Source organism: Pseudorasbora parva, chromosome 1 (genome assembly GCF_024679245.1).
Source record: "Pseudorasbora parva isolate DD20220531a chromosome 1, ASM2467924v1, whole genome shotgun sequence".
NCBI classification, from domain to species: domain Eukaryota; kingdom Metazoa; phylum Chordata; class Actinopteri; order Cypriniformes; family Gobionidae; genus Pseudorasbora; species Pseudorasbora parva.
The window spans coordinates 51,082,364-51,101,874 of record NC_090172.1 but is presented as its reverse complement, the minus strand read 5'-3'; the positions used below and the strand labels follow the sequence as shown (position 1 = coordinate 51,101,874).

Sequence of the window (19,511 nt, the reverse complement as noted above, 5' to 3'; positions counted from 1 at the left end):
ATTGCATCATCAAGAAAACTTCAGAAAATGAAGATGAAAACACTTGCTAAGAATACATAAGAATAAGCATTTATTTTAAAGGACACAAAATCAGGGCTCAACAACAAGGTCAGTTGACAGAACTGTCACTGACATCACTTAAAACTTTATTATTATTATGTATTGCTAACTTTTGCAAAATTTTGGTTTCCTGTGCTGTATATCAAACAGACTTAAAACTGCTTAATGAATTTTCATAGTCTTAGTCCTCAGTAACAATGAACTGAAAACTGCAACCCAACCAGAAATGGTTTTCCTTGTATGCCATTCTTAAAAAAAATAAAAAAAATAAAATATTATATTATATATATATATATATATATACACACATATATATACATATATATATATATATATATATATATATATATATATATATATATATATATATATATATATATATATACACACATACATATATATATATATATATATATATATATATATATACATATATATACACACACATATATATATATATATATATATTATATATTAATATTTCTTCACATTTTCTTTTAATTCATCATTTATTATCAATCTTTAAAAAAAAAAAAAAAAAATCTGCATTGCAAACAATTTACTGACAATTCAGCAATTTCTGACAATGTCTAGGTGGCTAACAAAGATAAGGCTGTGTCATAAATTGAAACATTTTTTGACAAGAATTGTCATGAAAGCACCAGTAAGAATGTACTGAAAATTATATGCCATCAATATTCAGAAAAAAAATATATTAGTTGCATAATTAGTTATAGTTGTAGTTGTAGTTATATTTGTTGCAAACCATAATACTGATCTGCCAACATTGTCGCTAAATTAAAATAAACTGATAACATCTTCTCCAGTGACTGTATACCCAAATCAAATTGTATTGCCATATTTTCCTGTTTAACACTGTGAAGCTGCTTTGAAACAACCGTCATTGTAAAAGCGCTATATAAATAAAGTTGATTGATTGATTGATAGATAATTCTCAGCTTGTTGTATTTGTAACGGAAAAAAATTATATTAAAAAAATATAATAAAAATGTATGGCAAACTTGGGATGTAACATTCTAAAGAAAACAAATGACAAAGAAATCTTTTTTCCAGCTGAAATCAAACTAAAAATGTATTCATTGGTGATGGGGCATTGAAATTGTTGACAGAGGAGGAAGAAAAAGAAAAAAAAAACGGAACAAACTGGACTAGTGTTAATAAACACTGGCGATGATGAAGCATTACTGTTTACTTTGATGCCATTTAAAACGTGATACATGAATATTGCTTAAAGGGGGGGTGAAACACTCAGTTTCAGTCAGTGTCATGTCAATCTTGAGTACCTATAGAGTAGCATTGCATCCTGCATATCTCCGAAAAGTTTTTATTTTTTTAATAATTATATAAGAAAGATGCGCTGTTCCGAGTCTTTCCGAAAAAAGCCGAGCGGGTGGGGGCGTGTCGTGTGAGCGGAGCTAAATAATGACGTGTGCAGCAGCGCGCTGTGTGTTGAGTCGAGCGTCATCCCTAACAGCGGAAAAAAACTTTATTCAAAATAAAAATATGGCTTTTAATCAGATACAGCCATACATCTATGATCCGGAATCAGACCCAGAGGCTGCAGTTGAACAGGAGCAGCAGCAAAAACGACTAGAGCAGGACGTCTGTATGTGGTAAGTTACAAGTTATACACTAACTATATAATATGCTTAGCGGCTTGTGTTATTTACATATTTATACTTGAATTATATCGTCGTCTTTTTGTCTTTGAAGGTGTACATGTGGGAAGTGCAGTTGTGCACGTGTGTTTGTGTGTTTACGCGTGGTTTGTGTAGACAGTAAGCGGACTAAAAGCAGTCTCACTCACCCTTCTAACGTTGGGACTGCTCCATCCTTCAGCATTAGGCGATTGGGAAAATTCGGCGTCGAGCTGGGCCTTGTTTATGAAACAGTCGGCACCGAAATGCAGCGAACAGATATAAACATTCGCGCAACTCAGTTGCTGATCCGGAAAAGCAAATTACATCCACTGTTGCCTTAACGCGGGGTTTTTGGCGAATCTGTGCAGGACTGTCTTGGTCTGGCAACCAAAAACCCACTTTTTTGGTGACATTGTTATGTGCTATGTGTAATTGTCACCTGTCCAGCATCCTACAAGCCCCGCTTTGATGGGCGTAGGCTGTTGCTTTCGCTCTCTCCCTCGCTCTCTCTCACGCGCTTCCGGTAGAATTGTCCGTAAGGCCCATACAAGGAAATTCCGCCCCCACTAACGTCAATGGGGACGCATGATCTCAAAAAACTTGCCGAAACTTATGACTAACCGGAAGTAGTATTTTTGACAAAGAAATACTCCCATCAAACGTCCACCTTAACTTTTGAAACTTTGTCTATGTTTAGTATGGGATTCCAAGTCTTTAACAGTGTAAAAAGATCAGTATGCATGAAACAGCATTTCACCCCCCCTTTAAAACATGAATGGCACTTCTTTGCTATTTTGTTATTGGTTTGGTTTAGATGGAGATCTCACACTCCACTGGTTCACAAAGAATCTCTGTCACTCATAGATTAGACAGCTGCATTTAGTTTCCCAAGCATACTAAGACAACATTTACACACACGATGGTGACATTACAAAAAAGAAAAAGCTCCCAAAGTAAAAGCCTAAAGCAAACAATATGTCCTCAGTGGTGAAATTCAGTGAGGCGGCTAGACTAAAGGGAAAATAAATGCCTTTTAAGGAGGTAGCTGATGTTTAGAGGTCTAATCTGAGGTCCTGGTCATTATGGGGAAGAATAACAGATCGCCATGTGTGTCATTATACAGATGTGGAGCACATAGGCTCATATTGTACATCTGGGCTTAAGTGCTCACAGGAAGAAAACTTGGGACTCTGATACAGAGGCCACTTGTTTTGGCTGGGTCTTTAGGTCTGACAGTCTTAGTAGATGGATTCAGGGGATGGGTGGGGCAGAGGAAAGGGGGTCAAAAGGAAGTCTATGGTTTAGGTCCCTAGAGACTTGCAAACCACAAAGACACAATCCAGAGTTTGCTGCATACCAGCAATAAAGCTGCTATTTTGCAGCAGGGGAGATGAGGTGAGGGAGGCTGGGAAAAAAAACCTTGCAGATGTTGAGGCCAGGCCACTCGAACACCTTCATTCATGAAAACAAACAAGCAGATTGTAATTCTCGCTTTGCCTTTATCCTGTTCACTTTTGCTGTACTACACAATTTTGTGCATATATGGTATTTACAGGTGGTCCTATCCGAACATTTAAGGAATATCCTGGGTTGGTACAATTTCAACTCAGCTGACAGCTTTTTTGGAATAATATATGAATCACTACAAAAAAAAAAAATTTAGTTTTGACTTGGGGTTAGACAAAGATGGAGGTCACAGTAGCCGGGTGTCCGTTAAGACAAACTTTTGCGATGGTTTTAAAGAATGTCAATAAAAACTATTGCATTTCCATTAACCAATGTTATGCCACTAAAATATAACTTCATTATTTCATTCATTCAGTTAATTATTTTCCATAATGTAATGATTAAAATTAAACTTTCTTATATTTTAGATTCATTGCACACCAACTGAAATATTTCAGGTCTTTTATTGTTTTAATACTGATGATTTTGGCATACAGCTCATGAAGACCCAAAATTCCTATCCTAAAAAGTAGCATATTTCGTTCCGACCAATAAAAGAAAAGTGTTTTTAAAGGTCCCATTTTTCGTGTGTTTTTGAAGCCTTGATCGTGTTTAGAGTGTGCAATATAACATGAGTTCATGTTTCGCGTGTTTAAAAAACGCATTATTTTTCACACAATTTACTTATCTGTACACCGCTGGTTTCTCTGTCCTAAAAACAGCCTGATGATTTCCTTGTTCTATGAAGTACCTCCTTCTGAAATACTTAAATTCTGATTGGGCCAGCGCTTCCCGTGTTGTGATTGGACAGAAGCTTAACGCACTTTGCCCGGAAAGGTCCCGCCTCTTACCATAACGGGGAGATGCAAGGGCTCAATGTGCGCTCTTCTACACGTGAGAGAGCAAGAAGACCACGCCCCCTTTTTTGCGTGTTCATTTGGGCGGAGGGTTAGTCAACGAACGGTTCTAGTTACGTCATTCCTGCAAGGAAGTGCAGGGTGTAGTCCAAACCGGCCATTCGCTGTAGGCTTTGAAAGGGAACTTCTGTTAAATAAAATATCTCGCTTGGCATTGAACTTTGAGCTTTATAATTTTACAGGTATTATTTATGCTCTAACAGCAACATTTCACACTATCTAAAGTTTGAAAGATGGGGCCACGAAGAACGGGACCTTTAATACAAAAAAAGTCAACCTTCAAATAATTATGTTCAGTTATGCACTCAATACTTGGTCGGGAATCCTTTTGCAGAAATGACCGCTTCAATGCGGCGTGGCATGGAGGCAATCAGCCTGTGGCACTGCTGAGGTGTTATGGAGGCCCAGGATGCTTCGATAGCGGCCTTAAGCTCATCCAGAGTGTTGGGTATTGCGTCTCTCAACTTTCTCTTCACAATATCCCACAGATTCTCTATGGGGTTCAGGTCAGGAGAGTTGGCAGGCCAATTGAGCACAGTAATTCCATGGTCAGTAAACAATTTACCAGTGGTTTTGGCACTGTGAGCAGGTGCCAGGTCGTGCTGAAAAACGAAATCATCTCCATAAAGCTTTTCAGCAGATGGAAGCATGAAGTGCTTCAAAATCTCCTGATAGCTAGCTGCATTGACCCTGCCCTTGATAAAACACAGTGGACTAACACCAGCAGCTGACATGGCACCCCAGACCATCACTGACCGCTGTTTCTGGTTCAAAAGTGGCTTGACCTGGGGAATGTGGCACCTGTAGCCCATTTCTTGCACACGCTTGTGCACGGTGGCTCTGGATGTTTCTACTCCAGACTCAGTCCACTGCTTCTGCAGGTCCCCCAAGGTCTGGAATCGGTCCTTCTCCACAATCTTCCTCAGGGTTCGGTCACCTCTTCTCGTTGTGCAGCGTTTTTTGCCACACTTTTTCCTTCCCACAGACTTCCCACTGAGCCTTGACACAGCACTCTGGGAACAGCCTATTCGTTCAGAAATTTCTTTCGGTGTCTTGCCCTCTCGCTTGAGGGTGTCAATGAAGGCCTTCTGGACAGCAGTCAGGTCGGCAGTCTTACCCATGATTGCGGTTTTGAGTAATGAACCAGGCTGGGAGTTTTTAAAAGCCTCAGGAATCTTTTGCAGGTATTTAGAGTTAATTAGTTGATTCAGATGATTAGGTTAATAGCTCGTTTAGAGAACCTTTTCATGATATGCTAATTTGAGACAGGAATTTGGGGTTTTCATGAGCTGTATGCCAAAATCCTCAGTATTAAAACAATAAAAGACCTGAAATATTTCAGTTGGTGTTTGATTAATTTGTAGAAAGTTTAATTTGTATCATTACATTATGGAAAATAATGAACTTTATCACAATATGCTAATTTTTTGAGAAGGACCTGTATTTCTATAACTTACCTCAATATTTCTGTTAAACCTTATTTGAGCTGTAGTCATCATTATGATGCTAAAAACCCAGGTTTTTAGGCATCACATTGTCATGGCAAGTTGTACAATTGTGTATAACTACAAATATATATAAAAAATAAAAATAAAACAAGTGATTCTTCCACACTGAAATCGTGTTCACACATATGGCTTACATCTTGTGGTGATACTATACAAACAGTGAGTATTTTAATGTTTATGACTTGGAACCATTCACTTCCATTGTAAGTGCCACACTTACCCCCAATTAAATCTAATAAAATAATAATAAAACAAAAAACACGATATAAAGAAAGTATTAAGTATAAAGAAAAAAATAATTTGATAGAAATGCTGTCGATAAAGCCCAACTAAACTGAGAATACTCATTTAATAGGCAGAAAAATATATTTTAAAAAAAGAGATATATATATATATATATATATATATATATATATATATATATATATATATATATATATATATATATATATACACAAATACATACACACACACACACACTTTTTCTTTTTTTCAGGTCCCTGCTTTAGTGTAAATCGATTTTTTATCTGTATTATCCACCAAGCAAGAATCATGAATATGGTCATTAAAAGTAATAGCTCATCTTTCCTCAAGCTGCTTGCCTGATTTGTATTATTATTTATGTAGCAAAAACAGAACAGGACAAGTTGCATGCAAAAGTCTAACTATTAGGCTTTAGGTAGTTTGGAAAAACCCTTAGCGAGCACTACTAATAAGATATGAGGTATCTTATGAATGCAAAAAGGAAGCACAAAATTAATCTATGCTTCAAGACTCCAGATGGCCTGTGAGGTGCGTTCAAAAACACTGCTTTGTTCAAGTGATCTTCATCGTGCATTCATCGTTTTAGGTTAGGCATCGCAGTGCCCAGGTTTTCCATTTTTATTGGGTTGACTATAAATCCAGATTAGTGCTAAATCCCCTTACTTTTACTTAGATTTGTGAAGCATGCAAAAGAGCCTTAGCACCTAAGAAAATAAGACCCTATTTCAGAGTCACGAAAAGCACAATCAGTGTCTTTAGCAGAACCAAGAAATCGCATCAGGTGAACATCTGTAAGAAACTGATCAAGTTCATTTGGCTGGTTAGGTGACCAATGCGATCAACAAACATAAATCAGCTCTCTTGAAAAGAACAAACCTTCTGCTGATGTAGATACAGACCGGACTAGGCTTGTTATCTTAAAGAGGTCTTTACGTGATTGAGAACGCCTTCTCATCACTCTTAATGTGTTCATGCTCTCACATTTCTGTCTTATGCTTTGATGTTCAGGGGGAAAAAAATTATTCGATTACAAGAGAATAAATTTATCAAGAGCAATGCAAATATATAAAGAAAAATCTGCACGTTTGAGACAAACTGAGAAGATAACTGACTTTCAGACAAAAAATACTTTCAAAGATAAAATATAAGACAGCAAATTCATTCAATACAATAACGCATTAAACTTGACAATCTAAAGCTCTGGATCACAGAGAAGGAATATTAAGACTATTGCTGGGCCATTTATTTCATTTCATTTCAGAGTTGTCATTTCTTCCACAAGTCATTCTTTCCTGCTTGGTCTTGATCCTTAAATGAACCTAATTTCTATCTGGATTTTCCCTTCATTTTATGGTCTGTCTAATCCAATGCTACTCAAACTTTTCAGGCCTACTCTTATGAGGCTTTTAATGAATACTTCAATATAACTAAGAGCATTTTAAGAGAGAAAAAGACTTTGAAAACGTAGTGAATGAGTTTCAAGTGAGAAAATGTGTTGATACCCACTAGTCCTAGAGGTGCAGTGCACCACCAGAGGGAGCTGTATCATAGGACCAACTGCTAAACCTTCAATAGCAACTGTGAAATTCAAACCTCAAACTCAGACATTTGTTATTGTAACATGCCACGCATTAAAGACACACACAGAAAAATAACCCAGAAGTAGCCTGAAAAAAGTTATATTGTGTTTAATAAAGACTTTAAGTTTGAAGTTTAGCAATTAATTAAACTAAATGTTTGTGGTACAAAAAAAACCCAAGAGATTGAGTGATTACACAATTGTTCCATACATCACCTTTAAAATAAATTGCAAGACACCATGTCAATATGAAATTACTTGCATTCATTATAATTTTATAATTTACTAAAGACTCCTCTGTATCTCTATAGATTGCAGATATATTATATAAAATTATAGATCACCGCTTCCACAAAACTCCACTTGAAGGTAACATTCTCTTTCTGTAAATGTATCTTTTTTAGTACTTTTAAAATGTCTTCTTTCTTTCACTCTCTGAAAATATAGCTTTCCTTTCAGCTTCACGCTTGCTAGCACAGCATGTTTGCGAGACTTAATTTCTTATTTTTAGGTAGCAGAGCACCTATAATTTCTCTCTCAGCAGTCTCAACAACGTAAGTGATTAAAAGTTCAGGAAGTAAAAGGACGTGCTGAGTACAATGAAAAATGTATGTTTTGTAAAAAGTTTCAAGGATTCTTAGTTGTGGGATTATTAAGAACAATAGAGGTCAATCACACTGTTCCCTATTAGCAAGTTTGCTAGTTTGCTATTAATGATGGTTTATATATTGTTGTTAGTAGAATCAATCTGAAATAAATGATATGTATATATCAGATTAAATCCTAAAAAAGAAACAAACATTTCAAATATTGCAAATAACTAAAATAAAAATTACAAAAACTGAAATAAAGCAAAATAGAAATGTTTAAAAAAATCTTATAAAAATGACAAAAGCACATACAATTATTAAAGGGATCCCCTGGTGTTGAGACTTGTATGGCTTGATATAACATAAATTATGTCTCTTACTGAATTATGTAGTAGAAAACCCATGAAAGATCTACGTTATTTTAAAAAAATCGATTTTATATTTGGACCATGGGCGGCGCCATTTTGTTTGCGTTCTAGGTTGATGACGTAGAATGGTTGAACTCCTCAATCAGCTGGCGTTACCCGTAGCTATTTTTACCACAACGCAACTCGAAAATTGTTTCAGAGTTAAACAAAACCAATGAATTGCTTTGTAATTGTACTTAAAACACACTCAAACATACATGTGCACAAAAACTCACCTACACAAGTCACAAACAGATCGGCGGGCGGGCACACACACCTGACAGACTGCGTTGTCTCAATCGAGATGTTGGGCTGCTCAGTCTCCACGACAGGGGCTGAATCCGAAATCGACCCCCTATACCCTGAAATAGGGCATTATTTGAAGGGACGGCCATTTGTAGTGTTGTCCGACATCATAGTGGACATGTTCGAGTGCAGTCATTCAGTCTCACGTTGCACCGCAGTGTACAGCCGATTTACAACAGCTGTCCGACTTCACGCACCCAAACATACATGTGCACACAAACTCTCTCGCTCACACAGACTCACACACACCCCAACAGATCGGCGCGAACACACACACACACACACACACACACACACCCCAACAGATCGGCGCGAACACACACGCACTGCGTGCGCGCATACATAACCCTCAATCACTATTCCCTGTGTTGATATCATAGATAGACTGTTGATATCATAGACCGGTTGATATGCAGTAGATTAACTGTAATGCCTAATGTATCCAGCAGAGGGAAATATCTAGGTAGGATGATGGGATAAGTTAACGTGAGGAAGAGAGGCAGGATGTTTTGGTGATGATGCATGGGATTGGTTTGTGCATTAAAGTTTGAGCACAAGCTCAGTGAATTAACCTCAATCTTTAAACTTTCACTTTTAAGACACAAATTACTTTCGCTACTTTTGTTCACTAATACAACTTGAAGGAGTTAATGAAGACGATCGAGTGCGTGAAGTCGGACAGCTGTTGTGTGTAAATCGGCTGTACACTCGTTATTGCGGTGAACGTGAGACTGAATGAGTGCACTTGAACATGTCCACTATGGTGTCGGACAACACTACAAATGGCCGTCCCTTCAAATAATGCCCTATTTCAGGGTATAGGGGGTCGATTTCGGATTCAGCCCCTGTCGTGGAGACTGAGCAGCCCAAAATCTCGATTGAGACAGCGCAGTCTGTCAGGTGTGTGTGCCCGCCCGCCGATCTGTTTATGACTTGTGTAGGTGAGTTTGTTTGCACATGTATGTTTGAGTGTGTTTTAAGTACAATTACAAAGCAATTCATTGGTTTTGTTTAACTCTGAAACAATTTTCGAGTTGCTTTGTGGTAAAAATAGCTACGGGTAACGCCAGCTGATTGAGGAGTTCAACCATTCTACGTCATCAACCTAGAACGCAAACAAAATGGCGCCGCCCATGGTCCAAATATAAAATCGATTTTTTAAATAACGTAGATCTTTCATGGGGTTTCTAATTCAGTAAGAGACATCATTTATGTTATATTAAGCCATACAAGTCTCAACACCAGGGGATCCCTTTATAGGAACATTGCAACTGTTTGGGAATTAGTTTATTCACTGTATCCCCAGAATTACCGAAGTCCATCCATACATACCACTTATCTCCGTGCGTGGCTGCGCGCCATTACCCTGCCTGACGCAACCACCGCTAGCCTAGTTTAGCACAAAGGCTGGAGGTCAATGGCTCCATCTAACCTACTGCTCAACAAGTGACAAAATAGCATCAACATTTTCCTATTTACATGTTGTGATGTGTATAGTTACATTGTGTACTAAGACTGACGGAAAATGACAAAGTTGCTAGACCAATATGTCTAGGAACTATTTTCTAAAAATAGACTATAGCTTCTGTCAACATAACCAATGTGACAACCTGCTTGCACAATGAGCATGCTGCAGAATATTTTCAAGCACTGCATATTATCATTGTGCCGCTGCACCCATGAGACCGCAACAAAGTTCCTGGATTATGAAGCAGGAATGAGAGTATAGTTCCTAGACATATATATCGGTCTAGAAAATTTTTAATTTTCCATCGGCCTTAGTACACAATGTAACTATACACATCACAACATATAAATAGGAAAATGTTGGCGTTATTTTGTCACTTATTGAGCAGTAGGCTGGGCTAGCGGTGAGGGCGCCAGACAGAGTAATGGCACGTGTGGAGATGAGAATGGTATGTATGGACTTTTCTAACTCTTTTAACAAAAAAAGATAGCAAGAAATGTGCATACTTTCTGTGAAACTAATTTCTGTCATGTTTTTGTCCTACAAAACTGAGCTTGTGTAGTACATGGACTTAATAGGGTCACTCCGCCTACTTGGTTAAAAAAAAAAAAAAAAAAAAAAAAAAAAAAAAAAAAAAGTGGCAGAAAAATAAAACTTGTCTTAGCAGCAGCAATGGTTGTAGAGCTGATCTCTCAGTTGGCTCCAGTATACTCAAAAAAAATGAGACAAGTTCACAGGAAGTTCACGTCTGCTTTCCTTTCATATGACAACCCTTTCATGTCTGTCTCCCAGCCGCCTACAGCCTCACAGCAGCAAAAGGGATCTAATCTGCACTTCATACTGAATGTGTACATCAAACCAGCTCAATATTTAATGCTGCCGCTTTTAGCCCTTATAAAATGACATACACTCCTAGTCTCTTTGGATTATGCAAAAATTCACTTAATTAACTGAAAATATGTACTTTTTGGTACTCTATTGATCAGCGATCAAAATGCAATAGAAAGTGAAAAAAATCAAATTATAGAGGTCTCATTTATTTAGGTTTTGGGTATTCTAATTATTGGCATTTACTGCTTCCCCATAATTCAACACAGTGTTCTTTGCAGGCATATGGAGAAGTTATTATTATTATTATTATTATTATTATTATTATTATTATTGCTCAAAGACAATACTATTACGAATAAAAGTTCTTCTTAAAAAAAAAGTCATCTTCACAAAGTAAATGCATGTCATTTTTTAATGCAAAGTTAAGGCTTTCTTTATTTAATGAAGATATTTTTTATGCATATTATACACATTATATAACACATTATATAAATTATTATGAAACTAAATGGCATGGCATGAGCCATCAACAATGCAATATGTCCACTAGGAGTCAGCAGTGCTCTATGCACGTTTTGATTGGTTCAACACATTCATCACTTCACTTCATAACAGCACTGGCAAAAGAACATTATTTCCTGTGCACAATTGAAATGATTCATAACTATTATTTAATCTCTATATTTACCCTACTCAACATCTGACCACTAAGAAGAGATGTATACCAATATAACTATTAGAATATTTACAATACTATTACACCCTCCTGGGGTAGGACACAATAAAGGGAAGGGGGAAGACTTCCACTAAACCTCTAGAACAAGATGAGAACACCGAAGTTGGATCCAATAATGATTTATTAGAAACAGTTTTGTTCATCTGACCTGATCGTCCAATATGACCAAGCAAGCCTATTCAAATTATCTGGATTCAAGCCCAAAACAAAGACTATCAGAATAGTATATTATAATATTACCATACCATCGTATTGTTTCTGCCATATAAAAGACATACAGAATGTTATTTGCCTGCAATTACAACAGACTGAAAATTATATGCTCATTTTCTTATCTTAGGCGAATTTAAGCATTTCCCAATCAGTTCTGAAAGGTACGTTTACACGACAACGATATAGTAAAAGCTGAATCTTTTTCTTCTTGCATTTTTCGCATAGAGCCAAAATGCCTTTCATACAGATCTGCAAACATTAAAATACTGTATTCTGCTGCCAGGCCAGTAGGTGGCAATGTCACTTTGTAAAGAAACACTACGTGGCCATAGACTGAAAAAAACTTTTTCAAAAGTTTTCGAAAACTTGCACTTTGTTTGCAACTTTGAGCTTTGAGGGTTTCAAAATGCAGTTATTGTGCAAATAAACAGCCAAAATGCATAAAAGTTAATAGCTTAGTTGGCATCAACTTAACTATTAACTTATAGGAATTCACAATTAAATATGCCAAGTAAAAAAAAAATTTTGTTGTTGTTTTTTTTAATAAACAAAAAAATGTCATAGCCAAAACGGCCGGATTTTTGAGTAATGTCATTGTGTATTCTATTTGATGCAGTTTTACGCATTTACGCAATTGTATCAGGCAATTATTTTTTTTATGAAACTTACCCACATTCAAGCATTCATAAAAAAAGAATGCATGAAGCTAGAATAAAAGATAAAAAAGAAGCTAGAATATACATAATAATAAATGCAGTGTCTTTCTTTTCTTTTGATATATTAATGTTCAGATATTCATACAACAAAATATTCTTGGGTCCATGACATTTTTGTGAAAATGACCAAAAATGCTGGCTGTGGCTTGCAACTTTATTAAATAATCCATGGAGGTACATTACCCAAAGATTTTAAGTTTTTATTCAATAAACCTCACAGTGAGGAGCAGCCAAACTAAACTTTGGTTATCACCTACAATGACATGTTCCGAGCTTTTGGTATAGCAAAAGAAAAAGTGCACATCATACTCTATGTGATAATGCAAATATACCAAAGGCCATGTATAATGCCAGCCTGTCACAGTGCAGACAATCTGTGATGATATGGTTATTGTCAGATGCAACGGTGAGCATTTCAGGCACGTAAAGACAAGCTGAAATAGCACTTACACTACACTTACGGTAACTCTCAGCTGGAATAAAGCATACATCAATCAATTACACAGCAGATTATGACAAACTCACTGCTACACAGTGCAATTTAATTGAAAATGTTGTTTTCACTCGTGTATTCTTTGAAGCGTTGACAAGAGATATTAGCAGCATCTATGGCAGATGTCATCTCATCTATCAGCACTTGGATGTTTCTCTTTGACAGAAATGTAAACTCAGAGGATCGAAAACATCTAAACAAATAGTTAAATATTTAGGCCTCCTAATCATACTCATATACTGATTAGATTTGTCACTTGTCTCCTCTCCACCAATAAGGTGGTGGTGGGCGTTCTGGCACAATATGGCTGTCATTGCATCATCCAAGTGGATGCTGCACATTAGTGGTGGTTGAGGAGATTCCCTAGCCTGGATGCCAGCCGAACTTAGCCCCGCCCACTATTTTTTTAGGTCGGGCAGTTAGGTCTGGCCTTGCTCCATAGAGGAGTAATCATCTCCAAACAGAAACTGTTCGGACCAATGAAATCATCAGGGCGGCTTCAGACGATGACGGACAGATGATCAACAGTAACGTAATCATGCACGTCATCAAAGGCGCTTGGATTATATAGGCTTGTTTGAGATGAGCAAAATCTGCACAGAACCGATCACCAGTGATCAGCGTGAGATGCATGGCGGTTTATAAATGTGTCCAAGGGTGGTCCGCCACTGATGTCTGTTGCTCTGATGTCATGCTGACGTATGTCAAAAATCTCTCACAAGCGAAAGGCGGATGTGTCAGATTCTGCAGTCGAATGCAGTTGCTCTCCACCGACTGCGCTGAGCAAAAGCATGATGGGAAACGACTTACTGACGACACAGCTTAATGCTCATTGGTTTAAACAACCGTGATGTAAGGTTGTTTTTTCTAAATATTTGATTTTAAAACTCTGATATAATGTTTTTATGTGTATAAATAATGTGTGAATGTTCTCAAACTCTCGGACAGTGCGATCTTTCTGTGGGTTATGTGATTGTTGTCATATTAATAAAAATATATAAATACATGTGTGTAATTAAAGTTAAAATGCTTGATAAACAGGCCTTTCGAATGGAAATAAATAACAAAAACTTTGGGTGTCTTGTTCATAATATTTATTTTCATATAAAAGCAAAGGAACTTAAATTACATCCAGTTTATCAGCAACAGAGCGCACGAGTGTGAATCCCGCGATATCCACAACTGATCTCGCAGGTGTCTGATCCACAATGAGAAGAGTGAACTGTCCGGCTTGAATGCACTTTTTTCACTCCTCCCCTCACTGCAGCCACCTAGTCTTGCCTTAAAGGCGAGGCAAGGCGCATCTTAAACAAGCCTTATTTGTTCAAATCTTAAACGGAGAGCTTGTTTCGATATGCATTCACCTTCACAATTTCTCTCAAAAATGATGATCATGTTGGGTAAGTGCTCTGTGTATCATTACATTCTTTTTTTTTTTTTTACAACACCGGCAAAGATCGTTTATTCCAGCGTGCGTGCAGACAGGGTTGCCAAGTTTATACAACAAAACCCGCTAACTACTAGCCCAATACAATAGCTTCTCGGGGGGTTCTGCGGAAAAAAAATGGTGTTTGAGGGCGGTAAAATGTGTGTTATTTTGGCAAGGTTGTCTGCTAAAATTCACACTCATGGGTCTACATAACCCGCGGACATAGAAAACAACCCGCGGGGGGAAACGAGGACTTGGCAACACAGTGCAGTTGAGCTCTGTTGACACCGCTTCGTTGCTCTGATTGGTTGTAGGTCTATCCAATTGAGGTCTTTCCTGGTTCGGTTGAACTTGAAACTAGGGGTGTTCGATTCCAGGTTTTTTGGAGTCGACTCAGATTCCCGACTCCCACTGTGGGAGTCTATGGAATCGACTCCTCGACTCCGTTTACTTTACATCAATACAGGGTTAGAAATCAGACAAAATTGCTGTTGTTACACACTTAAATTATTTCCTCCCAACACAATGTCCAAAAAAACCTCTTAATAAAACCTCACACTTTTAGCGTGGCCATCCAAATCAGTGATGACTTTCGTGGCTATCAACATTTCTGTATCTATTAAGCCCTATTCGGACTGGATTAGTTTAACATGGGGACATGGGGGTAAAGTAATTTTACCTCAGGACGTCTGTAATATTAATGGCCAATTCGCACGGGATAAGACATCTCAGTAAAACTAGCAGAAGTGGGAGGAGTAACTCGCTTTACGCACCTCCTTGACGTCATGTGCGTATGACGTTACCGTTATAACGTGAGCAAACACACAACCTGAGCGCCAGTCTGAACTCCGTCTCCAATATATATGTGTTTTAATAAACAGTTAGGTCCAGTCTAACGATTATGATTGGATTATGTTGGTAACACTTTCCTAGAGCTAAAATGTGTTGTGCCTCTAATAAGTGCTTTTGATCTTCTTTTTGCTTTAAATGATATGCGGAAAATACTGGACATTTTCCACAGATTTGTCCCACCACCTACAACGCAACCGAATGCTTCAAGCGCCTCCATGGTCGCAAAAAGTGCTCTTTTTTAACTTTTAAACAGGAAATGACGGAATTTTACCATACATTTTTACAGCAGGTCTATTCGAACGGGATTAGTATTACCTGAGGTAATTTTTCCGGACCTTTTTACAGAAGGTAAAAGTCTCGGTAATCTTTACTGACATTCTCCGTAATGATTACCGAGATGGCACATTCGGACGGGACTAAAATCACAGAGAACCTCTGGTAATAATTACTTTACCCCCACGTCCCCATGTTAAACTAATCCAGTCCGAATAGGGCTTTAGACCTAAATAACCTAGGAAAAGTCAGGAAAAAAGATGTTGTCGAGTGATGGCGCTAAACGCACATGATCATTGGTTTAAAACGTGTTTAAGATACTATACATAAAATAATGCACACTATTGATGCGTTTCTTCTTGATATTTTTATGATTTATGGTTAGTTTAATAAACACATGGTTACCATGGGAAACCAAATCTATATTTATTGCAATAATATATAACCTAATATCAATTAAACTAAAGCTAGCATGGAGGAAGCCTATAATTTCAAACTAAAGTCGCTGTGATTGTTTTTTATTTGCACTCAAATAAATGTGTGACAAAGTTTCTGAGACAGCTCTTTGACGCGGTGTATTACGTATTAGCTCGCGGATCGCTTCATTTCACTTACTCCTTGCTTATAGTGCACTCAACTTCCATGCACTTTAATGAGAGATTCAGTAAAATAGATCGATTTTGGACACAGCAACAGAGTCGACACCGAGAGTCGATTCCTGTACTGGAGTCGACCCCGACTCTGGGGCTATTCAGAGTCGAGTAAACAACTCTTTTGGAGTCGACTCCCCATCACTACTTGAAACACGCCCCATAATCACAGCCCAATGGGGCGGTTTCAAACTCATATTCTGACTAGAATTGAGTATGACCCATAGACCGTAAAAAAATATGGACGACTCCACATCATCCGTTTCCGCTTGTCAGATTTGAAGCTTTCAGGCGCCCTTGCACGGCGCGGACATCTTGGGACCGAGTCTGCGCAGTAGCGATTTCGGGACCGGAGTTGCGCAGTAGAGCGCAGGAAGTAGAGCAGGAAGTACAGCCGCAATTTCAAAAGCCCGCCCACACTCTCGCAGATGCAGAACAATTAATTGTGTTGGTGTGAAATAAACAGTTATGGAAATGTAGAAATTAAAGCTAAAGATCTAATCTGCTCCCAAAAATTTCGAAAAAAGTCTGTTAGTGCCTCAGTGACAACTTCACTCAGAGAAGCCGTCAGTCTCAGCTGTCAATCATGACGTCACACCCCCCGTTTTTATAGCATCAAATAACTAACTCAAAGTAAACTTATTTTTAAAACGAACACCTGAAATGAAATCATCGTGATGATAACTGCCTTTAGTGACATACACTAACTTTGGGGAACATTTTTTGAAGTGTAATTTTATTATTTAGTTTGCCTCGCGTCCATTAGAAAACACAGAGGGGCGGCTATACTGGGACCGGTCACCGGGGGGCGATCGAGGCGCGAAAGCTTCAGTAAATGAGAGGGAGACTGCAGGCTTGGTATGACCATAGATATCCATAATAAGGATATAATATCCTTTATTATGGATATCTATGGGTATGACCATGTCAGGCTAGAGATCCCCAGCGTCTATATGTAAAGAGCTTTGAGTGCCCAGAAAAGCACTATGTAATTATTCTTGTTCTTTACGTAAATACACTGTGTAGACCAAAGCTGAATTCAAATCACACAAAAAAATCAAGTTGCTTTTTTTCCCTCAAAAAATTACACATGAATTATATCCTTATTTTCAATAGTTCTTTCTCCAATTTGAGCTTCTTTTTTTAAACCAGTTCCAGCTAATCATCTGACTCAGCCTCAAATCTTCAAGAAGCGCCAAAAAAGGAAATACGTTAGTTCTTACCAGTTCAAACCCCAAACTTTACGGGAATCCTGCAGTAACGTACTCCGTTCCGGTGTTCTGTGGCTCCTCAGTCCTCGTGCAAGGAGCATCGCCATCTTGAACGCCAGCGATCATGGTCACGAACGGTGATTACAGGCAAGTGAACGAACCCTCGACTTGTGTATGGCAGTCCTAAACTACACATTGAATACATTTCATTATTGTGTTTTGTTTTGGTTTCAAAATAACTAACTGTTATATACTCAATTCCACCAAATTGCCCCCTGTCAAACTTCGATGTAACGTTAGTCGTAAACAAAAAAAAAAACCTTAGTCGTAAGGCCTCACTATCCATTTTGTTTTTCTTCAAACGGCACTATTTCAACATATTACACGAAATACACATATTTTAAATATGAAATATAATAAAACTCACCAAAAATAAGCAAAGGAACAGTGGGACGTTACTCTTCAGCCGGTATCTTAGTTGTTGTCGATCACAGAGTTGTAACGTTAAACATCGTTCAAATTAAAAATATATAACGTTAACTTAGTTATGTAATTGGAACGTGTCATGAATATCGGCTTTTACTGTTTAATGCTGATCTGAATGATGGGATCTGGGAGGGTCCGACGTGTTCCAAATAGGAAATTAAATTATCAAAAATGTACACCGTCCAGTCGTCGACCGATTTATTTCCTTCATAGGTCACGGAGGGGTCTTTCATTTGATTGGTCGTTTGACACCTGCAGTGACATTCTTTGTCTTTGATTGGTTGTTTTAGTACTGCATTCATTTTTTTTAGGCAAGTTCAAATACCTATATCTAATTGTACTGTACTTTTTAGCTGTTTTATAGCTCTTCTTACTTGAGTGTAACGTTAAACCTGGGATATTCTCTTAGTCTGGCTTCTACAGATAATATATATTTTTTTGTTTGTTTGTTTTGTTTTTTGTTTTTTAATATATAACAATGTATTAATGTAATAGTGTTTTTATCGGATTTGTGTATTATCTAAACATCCTTGCAGTGGTAAAATAGTCACTGTAAACCTTGGTCATCATTGGTATTTTTTGACAGGAATTAAAATGAAGCTGGAAGTTATAGAGTCCCGTGCAGTGACTTCAGATGACTGCACACAGATCTATATATTTATCACTGATTCTTGAGATAAGGGACAAAACATGTCCCAAGCACAAAAGCCCTATTTATGTTAAAAAGTAAGAATATCGACACAATAAAAATACTTAAAAAGTTACATCTAAGGGAAATTTGTATACTTATAGATTTATTGCTTATGCTTTTAATTTATTTAGTATTATTTTAAAAGCACACTCTATACTTGGAAATTATGTAATCTAACCTGTCCTAAGCATAAGGTCACACATTTGTAACACAGATTACATTAAAAAGCTAAGATCTTTAAGATATCAAACAATACAACAAGTAAATATTGCATTATATTTTCTATCAAAATAAAGTAGCAAAAATAGCTATAAAAGTTTTCTCCCCACTTTGCGTCAATTCTGTCAAGATTTTTTTATCATTCTGAATAAATCAGGCAGTGTCATGGGCAGCTTTAACTCTGAAGAACACTTATTAGTTCCTGCTCATTGTGGATGTCACAGGAGAACACAAAGTCCTGGAAGTTATATATTTTTATTTTTATATTTTAAACAAACTATTAAAGTCTCTGGAGTCACAGCCTTAACATATCAACTCTGTCATCGCAGTGTAATAGTTTTGCTGATTAGTTGAGGGATAAATCTTTTTATTTTGATAAGTTTATTAAGGCAGCTACAACTAAGGAAACAAAATTAAATTGCTCCACTGTACAACGCATGGTTAAGGTGGGGGGGGGGGGGATTCAACTCCGTCAGACGTCAACTCCGTCAGACGTCAACTCCGT

The 19,511-nt window shown here is 37.4% G+C and overlaps 1 long non-coding RNA gene across 2 annotated transcripts in view; it reads right to left on the bottom strand.

Annotated features, from left to right (window-relative positions):
* LOC137076208 (uncharacterized) overlaps positions 1-18,284 on the bottom strand; it is a 164,233-nt gene extending 145,949 nt beyond the window's left edge. For both annotated transcript variants that reach the window (XR_010905254.1, XR_010905255.1), the window contains exons 1-2: positions 18,038-18,284; positions 17,623-17,798 (exon numbers count right to left, since the gene is read on the bottom strand). This is a non-coding gene — a long non-coding RNA (uncharacterized lncRNA). The remainder of the gene's footprint in view (positions 1-17,622; positions 17,799-18,037) is intronic.
* Between the last annotated feature and the right edge of the window lie 1,227 nt (positions 18,285-19,511).